At 49.6% G+C, this 6,881-nt stretch overlaps 1 pseudogene across 1 annotated transcript; it reads right to left on the bottom strand.

Annotated features, from left to right (window-relative positions):
* Positions 1–2,980: 2,980 nt before the first annotated feature.
* Positions 2,981–4,758, bottom strand: LOC308520879 (splicing factor U2AF 65 kDa subunit-like; annotated as a pseudogene). Its single transcript has 3 exons — positions 4,745–4,758; positions 3,382–4,625; positions 2,981–3,009 (listed from the first exon to the last, which is right to left on the bottom strand). The product of its transcript is annotated as a splicing factor U2AF 65 kDa subunit-like (transcript).
* Between the last annotated feature and the right edge of the window lie 2,123 nt (positions 4,759–6,881).

Raw genomic sequence — 6,881 nt, 5'->3', positions numbered from 1 at the left:
GATAAAGTTTGGCAGTTTGAAGATCAGAGAGACCGAAACGTTAGCAGTCTAGTTCGTTAAGTTCTGCTTTGGTTTGTTTTGTAAATTCCAGTCCTTCACCTGTAAGCGGCCTGCAGAGCAGTTACATTTTCACGCAGGAAACCATATGCCTTTGGGGTGACAAAGCCCGGTTCTTGTCTAGAGCGGGTTGGAAAGTCATTGGCCCCCCGGGAGGAGCAGAGGTCTTGACCGCACCCCTGGGGCTCTGGGTGACATAGACAGTCCCCGGGCGGGCCTATCTGAGGTTTCAGGGAAAAGAAGGGTGAGGAGAAGTTTAGTTTTCCTTTGAAGTTAATAACCTCCTGCAATGGCTTTTGGTAAAACAGAGAAACCTTAAAGAGCACTTAACATCCCCCCTCCACCCCCAGCTTGGTGAAATCTGAGGACACCCAGTGATCAGTGAGGTGTCGGCAATCGCCAGCCACACCAGGTAGGACCCGGGGGGCGGGGGGCAGGGCGGGGAGGACCTTCTCAGCCTCATCTGCTCCTCCACAGCTGGGCGCCACGTGCAGAACAAAGACCTGCTGGTCTCTTCAATCCTCTTCACTGCTCAGCCTAGACAGGAAGGACGCCAAGGGAGACGTCTGTGTGGCTGGTGTTCTCCTCGCTTCCATCCCACTACGGAGGCAGGGACTCTTTTTGAATTCGCTCAGATATTTTGTTCAAAGGCACACTCTCCAGATGGCATTTGGACAAGTCTGTCTATAGCTGTCTGTGTCTTCTCGTGACCACGACTCATCTGGGGAGCGAGACTATTTCTAGGATAGATTCTATTGGGGGTTTTGTACCAGTTTGGAAAATGCTGGAGGGATAAATATTCGTAGAAATGATGACCTTGGGGTGATGTGTGGATGCTTTAGAAGGAGAGAAACCAAACAAAACATAATACTCAGACAGCACCCCAATCTGGGGCAGATGCAGCTTGTAGTACCTGATGGTGGGGGACATAGGACAAGGGAGATGAACTTTGAGCCCGTTAGGCTGTTATGTATGCATGATCTTATTTATTCTTCCCAGAAACCATTGTGCAGTGGGATATTTTAGATTCCTGTTTTACCAATGAGAAAACAGCTCAGGGAGGTGAAGCCACTTGTCCAGGTCACAGCTAGTGTGTTAGGTACAGCTAGTGGCCTGGCAGGCAGATGCCATCTGAGGCTGCACCAGCTCAATGTCTCAGTAGGATTTGGGGCGGTTGGCTGGGTCCATTCAGGTTCAGATGCTTCTGTTGTACGAGCATCTAAATCGCATTCTTTGTCCTTGGAAACAAATCAAGAAGAAATAGAATAACAATCTGAGTTGACGGTGAGTCAGGTTTCTTTATTTGGGGAGTGTGTGTGTTAAATATCTTTACTAAATCTATTGGGGTACATCCCCTATAATAAAAGGCTAATATGTAAATTGTCCCTTTGGGAGTTTGACCACTTGCTATGACGTGCGCTGACCACCAGGGGCGGCGTGGAATGAAGGAAGGCCCCGGCCAGCAGCCAGAAGTCCCTGATTGCTGGCCAGGCCTAGGAACCCTACCTGTGCAAGAATTTCATGCACCAGGCCTCCAGCTGGTTAATAAGATTACATAGGTTTTAAGCTACATGATCTGTATATTGCATTGCATACCCACCAACCGAAGTTAAATCATCTTCTGTTACCTGTGTTTGACCCCCTTTACCCTTTACTCACCCCTTCCCTCTGGTAACCACCATTCTGTTACCCATGTCTATGAGTTTTGTTTGCTTTTCTTGTTTGTTCATTTGTTGTTTTTAGTTTTAAATCCCACCTATGAGTGAAATCATATGGTTCTACATCTTTTCTGTTTGACTTAATTTGGTTAGCATGATATTCTCAAGATCCATCCATGTTGTTGCAATGGCAACATTTCATCTTTTGTTGTGGCTGAGGAGTATTCCATTGTTTCTTTAGTAGTGACACCAGAGGGTACAGAGCATGGGGCTTTGGTGTCAGAGTGCATGGGTTTGAGTCTAATGGCTTGACCTTGGACAAACTACTCATCTTCTGGAGTAAGTTCCCCGTCAATAACATGGGGCCTGCAACACCACTCCAAGGAGTGTTGGTGAAAAGTAAAGGAGGGAACACAAATTAGCACATAACATAGTGCCTGGTATGCAGTGAGAGCTAAGTGTTATTATTACATATAATCAATTGAATTAATTCAACAGGTCTGGCTTTTTCTAATCACCTTATCTCATGTGGTTGGATTTCCTCTTGCTATTAGTATCTAAGAGGTCAACTTTGGGTCCCAATTCCTTTATTCTCACCCTAAGTATCAAGTTTATTCATTGATCATTTATAAGATACAAGAATTTCCTGGAAGAGAGTTATATTAAAAAATGAATGTCTAAAAGGAAAAGCCAGGGAGGAAGAGCATTCATTTAAACTTGCAGCAATGTAAACATGAGTAAATATTATTGCGGGACCCGTGAGCCGTGCTATCTTGTAGCCTGGGGGTTTTAGGATCTTGGTATATTCACGCTCCATCTCTGGTGTAGTCAGCATATGTGTGCGTCATAAGGACTTCTCCTTAACGTGTCAGTGCTGCGGTCTGGAGTGATCCCAGAGTGTACAACGCAGTTCTAATATGGGAACATCTTGCTATTTTCCCTGGCAGGGGTTTGATGGCCTACTGGCAATTTACAGAATCTATGTTCTGGTAGTTAACAGACTTTAAAAAAACATCACACTTGGGATTAGAAGTCTCTTAATACCCACGGACTTAGTCAAGTTGGGCAGCTAAAACAAAGTGCCATAGACTGGGTGGCTTATAAACAGAAATTTACTTATTTTTAATCTTCTTTATTTTTAAAAATAACAACAAAATGTTTAATGAGCAAATTCGTCTTAGCAAATATGAAACTGCCGCAGAGTAGGAGGGGCCGGGGGTACTAGAGAGGAAAGAACCAACTATGTTAAGAAATCAAGGGGAGGACTAGAGGCCAAAGGGCTGGAGCTGCGGACCTGGGGAGGGAGAGGGCAGGGAATGGGCCGGACAACAACATTCAAAATAGTTTGGCCATAAAATAGAAACACGCTGTCCCTACAGTGGAAAAGGGGAGGGCGGGGGTGGGGTGTAAGGGAGGAGAGGCTGTTTGGGGAGGGGCTGTGGGGTCCTACCCCACCCTGCTGTGCACCCCTCCCCATCCAGGCCCCTTCCCTCTGTCTGTGGGTGCGTGTCTGTGTGGGCCGTGTGCACACTTCCCCAGTCCCCATTCTGTCCAACCCCACCCCCCTCCCCCTTAATTGTTGCCATTCCAGTTGCTGCCCCTCTTTGGAGGGGGAAAGCGGGAGGGGGCGTGGGGGAGGAGCCCCCAACCAGCCCACCCCCCTCACCTCTACCAGAGTCTTGGCAGTGGTAGGAGTCGGGCTCACAGTATTTTGTGACAACTGCTCGGTTGGCGAACTTCCGACCTGTCAGGCCCTGCATGGCTCTCTGGCAGTCAGACACGGAAGTGAACTCCACAAAGACCTTCCCGCAGCCAGGCACCTCCACGCAACCCACGGGGCGGGCACCTCATCCCGCACGTCCTCCACGATCTCCTCGTCCTCCTTGTCGTCCAGCAGCTGCTCGGCAGCACCATGTTCAGGAGGCACAGGACCTCCGTGGGGTGGCCCATCTGCACTTGGCAGCTCAGCAGGCCCGGCTCTGTAGCGCCGCAGTCTTGGCTCCCACACTCGCCCTCTGGACCTGCAGTTTCCTGTCCCCCAGCTGCATCCCGTCCAGCCCCCCAATGGCCTGGTCCATGACGCTGATGTCCATGAGCTCACAGAAGGCGTAGCCCTTGGGGAGCCCGGTGGCGCTGTCCTGGACCAGGTTGAAGTCCTGGAGAGGCCTGAGTGAGGACGGCATCTCTTTCCCATGGTCCTGCTCAGAGCAGGGGGCAAAGCCCCCGACGAACAGCTTGTGGGCAGAGTCTGGGACCACAGTGGACACGACCCCAGGCCCACAGACAGAGGGTTCTCCGACAGACCGGGCAGGGGCTGGTAGTTGTGAGGCCTGTGGATCTTCAGTGACTGGCCCTGGAAGGTGATGCCGTCAAGGCCACGGCCTGGGTGGTCTCGTCCACTGAGGGGAACTCCAGGAAGGCGAAGTTCTTGTCCTGGTTGATCTGCATGGCCAGGACCGGGTGGCCTGGGGCCTGTGTCAGCCCCCCTCCCCCCCAGGTGCATCTGGGCGTTGAAGTCCACCATGGCCGTCTCAGTGATGCCAAAGGGGATGTTGCCCACGTAGAGGCGCTGGGCCTGTCTGGTCATCTGGCTCCCGGCAGCCAGACCGTCTGGGGTCATGGTGGGGAGGAGGCGGTGGCTGGAATCTGCCCAGCAGTTTGCATGGCCTTGCACTGCAGGGGGGTGATGTGCTCAAAGCCGGGCCAATCCATCCTCCTCTGTAACGCCCCTGGTCCAAGCTTTGCTTCGCCACCTGCCTGGCCCGAGATGCGCTCCGCTGGTCCCTGTTGTGGCTCCGGTTGCGGCACTTGGGTGAGCGGCTGTGGCTGCGCTTCCGGTGCCGGTTCTCCTTGTCTCGCGCTTGCTTATTCCCCTTGAGCTGCCGCTGGAACTCATCCAAGTCCGACGTGCTGAGGCGGCCACAGAGGGCCTGTGCGGCTCTCACCTCGCCTTGCCGCCCGCCCGCTCTAGCTGCTTGGGCTCTAAACAGAAATTTAGTTTATTTTCCTAAATTTTTCACTAACTCTACATGGTTTCAGTCATGGTGATCATTCCAGCAAATATTTAACAAGGAGAAAGAAAGAAGAAAAAAACAACCATATTTATTGAATCCCTATTCAATTGACAAAACTTTTAGTTTCTATTATTACCTTTTCTCAAAGCAGAAATTGAGGCTCAGAGTGGCAATCCCACAGTTTTTTCTTTTTGTTTTTTTCTTTTATTGTGGGTGGCAAATCAGGACCTAATTCAGAGGTTCACATTCTTTACACAGTAATAGCATTTGTACCTTTCTGCAGAGACTTGTGTTTTCTTTTAACCTTGGTTGTTGTAAATAAAACACAGATCCAGAAAACCAACCACCCCAACAAATATGAGTTTCGTAGGGTGAACAAACACCCTTATAAATGCTGTACAAGTTAAGAAATAGAACTTTACCAGACACTCCCAAGGGGTTCATGTGCCTTGTCCCCATCACTGCTCTGTCCCTTCAAAAGTAGCCACTACCCGACTGTTTACCTAGTCACTTCCTTGCATTTTAGAGTGGTTTTATCATTCAACTATGCATTCAAGATAGTATTTTTTGGCGATTTTATATATCCTATATAATAAAAGGCTAATATGCAAATTGTCCTCTCCACTGGGAGTTCAACTGGGCGTTCAACCAGGAGGTGGGGCTGGCCTGCCAACCACCTGCGGCCCCTCCCCCCAGCCGGCCTGGCCTGACCTGACCCTACCCCTGCACAAATTCATGCACCGGGCCTCTAATATATATAGATGTGTGTATATATATATGGTTTCGTAATTATGGGTTACCCTATGCCCCTTGCTTTTCCTTTCATTTTCCCCATACTCTCCAGATTAGCAGCACCATCGGCAACCAGATCCCTGGAATCTGCCTTAACACGCCCACCCTTCTCCACACTAACCCCAGAGGACTCGGTGTGCGCTAAGATTTAGAGTTAACATGGTTCTCCACCGCCCCCCCCCCCTTTTTTTTTTGCCTATAAAGCATTTGTTTGGTCTCTGTGTAGCATGTGCTCTTGTAAAAGTAACAAGGGCATACATGTCTGAAATAACCTTAAGAGAAAATAAGAAACTTAATTATCATACAGTAGCTTCTTACTGTTAAGTGGGAATGTAGCCCTTCCTGTGGGGATTGGTGTTAAACAAGATGATTGATAAATTGTTATATTCGCACAGTGTTCGCTCAGCAATATAATCATGCCTTTTGTAAATATTTAGTCAAGAGAGCAATCCAGCTGTTGCCAGTCAGGTTTCATCCGGTGTCAGCCAACACTCCGCGCCTCTGATTTATCTCGCGTGCTGCTTAAGCATCGAGGAAGCTCACATTTTTATGAGCCTCTAAATACCCATAATAGTAAATAGTGAGAATGATGGCCGTAATAGCAATCGCCCCAGTAATTATAAAGAAGGATACCTGTGCTGGCCGGAGAGAAGAACAAGGACGGGGCTAGTCTCTCTTCCTTTGTGTAGAAATAATGTCACCACTGCTGCCTTTGCAGCCTGCAAATACCAGGGAGCCAGTCACCCGTCCCCTGCACGGTCGTAAAACACCCATGGACAAGACCAGAAAGTTCTGCTCAACTGAATTTTTAACCTTTGACCATTTGTTGACTCAGCAATAAAGAATGTTCTAGAATGTGCTGTTCCGGGCTCTTATTTTGAGTTGTTCAGTGTGTAAAAGTGTTGGTTTTAGGTGTTTAGAGTTACAGCGTCTGGGGGAGGCAGATTCTTTTCTTGGCCCTTAGGCTGCCCTGCGGAGGCGGGAGCAGAGAAGGCAGCTCTGTATGGAGCGAGACACGGGGGTCTGCAGCCACTCTCCCACCTGAGAGCGGGGCCGGCTGGTGGACTGGAGCCGGTGGGAGACCCCTAGGAGCAGGCCCTGCACCGTCCGGGAGTGTGTGACCAAAGCCCCCATCCCCGGGAGATAGAAGAGCAATAGGAGCTGGAGGGCCAGGCAGGAGCTGGAGCTGCGCGAATTAGCAGGCCTTCTCGGTCCAAGGGACAGCAGGTGGAAGAAACAGAGGTGCAGATACACCTGCTGTTCAGGTTGTTTTTGGCTACATCTAAGCACTTGTTCAGTTTTCAGTGCTTTGGACTCTGGACCTGAGGAACTCCAGAAACACTGGTATAGAGAGAGTTTG

The sequence above is a fragment of the Myotis nattereri genome (genome assembly GCF_964212035.1).
Source record: "Myotis nattereri genome assembly, chromosome: 6".
Lineage (NCBI taxonomy): Eukaryota > Metazoa > Chordata > Mammalia > Chiroptera > Vespertilionidae > Myotis > Myotis nattereri.
This window is presented reverse-complemented; position numbering and strand designations above follow the sequence as displayed.